This window comes from Echinops telfairi, unplaced genomic scaffold (assembly GCF_000313985.2).
Source record: "Echinops telfairi isolate 266 unplaced genomic scaffold, ASM31398v2 ScPeMD7_14;HRSCAF=57, whole genome shotgun sequence".
Lineage (NCBI taxonomy): Eukaryota > Metazoa > Chordata > Mammalia > Afrosoricida > Tenrecidae > Echinops > Echinops telfairi.
The window spans coordinates 10,401,676-10,403,478 of record NW_022103911.1 but is presented as its reverse complement, the minus strand read 5'-3'; positions in this window follow the sequence as shown (position 1 = coordinate 10,403,478).

Below are 1,803 nucleotides of genomic sequence, written 5' to 3'. Positions count from 1 at the left end.
GTTTTAAGGGAAATACTTATACCTATCACCTCCTTTGAAGAATATGCACTAAATATTAGAATTAAAATGTTCACTGCTTTACTTCTGTTCTAGAAAACTAAGAATTAGTTGATATCAGTTAAAATTTTAGATATTACTTTAAAATAACATTTTTAATATTGTGCCTTCCCACTCACAATTTAAAGTCTTTCCAAGCAATCTCAATTATTAATTATGAGTTCAAGAACCATACTTGTAATCTTTTTCTTTTACTTTTGCACAATGATCTAAAACAATGTGAAAGGGTGAAAATAAAATTTCCCAGACAGTATATAATATGAAGTAAGATAGAGCTTATAAAATTAATTTTCTGATACAATGTACAGAATTACAATTTATTTTTGGAAATGTACACTGTTTTTAGGTGCCAATGAACCAGTTTTAATTCATAGTGAACAAAAGTACAAGTAAACCAAACATTTCTAAGTCTGATGCCATCATCCCAATGGTAAATGCAGTTTAGCACTTTGTGCAGCAATTGGGTCATTTCTTTTTGTGGAGGGTCTTCCTGTTTGAGTTGACCTTATATTTTATCTAGGATGGTTTCCTTTTTAAAGGACTCGTCTCTTCTTTTAATGTGTCCAAATTAAACTGTCACTATCCTTACTTCTAAGGAATCAGACCAACATTAAATAAGCATATTGGTAAATCCCAAGACCCTTCCCTGTTATGATCCTCTCCATAAAAACCTCTTCATTAGCTTTAGTTTTGCTTAAAAGACTTACCAGTACTTTATGTCACTTTATTTTTACAACTCATTTTTGGCACACAATGAACTGAAGTTTTCCAAGGTCACAATGCACCACTATGTGAGTTCCCAGTTTGGGTGGCTGTCACATCAATAGCAATTGTATGTGACTCGTCCACCAAGTACTCTACTTAAGCAATGGTTTATTCATTAGTGGACATTGGCTGTATTCCCTTTCTGGGCTCCTTGTGATGTTGACTTTCAGTAAAATGTTGATAAATCTAAAAATGTGTGTAAGCATTTTTATGTACTTATTTTATCAATCCTGATCTCAAAATCATCAACAACCCCTGGCACCCCATGGCACATAAAGTACCCTTTGGGGAGGGTGGCCACTATCAGGAAACTAAGAAAAGAGCATCTGCTGTCACCACCAGATCGAATTATTGTTAGACGTGTCATCGGGTTGCTTCTCACTGCACCGCACAGTGGAGTTAAATATCAGCAGGTCCTGCTGCTTCCTGTTCATCTTCGTAAGCTGCTGAGCCCAAGGTTTTCAGTTCATAAACACCACCAACTCCACTAGAGATAAATGAAAGTGTTTTATTCCCACAAAAATTTAGCCTCAGCATCCCCAGGGGCAGTTTCATTCAGGGATTGACTTGCTCTTCTACTTTACCAAACAGAATTTTCCTTTTTGGGAGCAGGTTAACCCTGAGAACATGTCCAAAGTAACACTGAAGTCTCCTCATCCAGCTTTAAGGAGCTTTCTGGCTGTGTTTCTTTCCCGAGAAGTGTGCTGTTGTCTTGGCACTCTAAGATGCCATTCAGACTCAGCGACAGCAAGTTCATTCTGACGCACAGACTCTATCTCCAGAATAGAATAGCCAGTGTGGGTTTCCAAGACTATAACTCTGTATGGAAACAGAAGCTCCATCTTTCTTCGTCATGTTGTGGACAAAAAATATTGATCGTAGCAGTTTGTGTTGTTAAGTGCGGTTGGGTTATTTCTAGCCCATAGTGACCCTATGCACAACAGAAACACTGCTGGATCCTGTGCCCTCCGCACAGCTGTC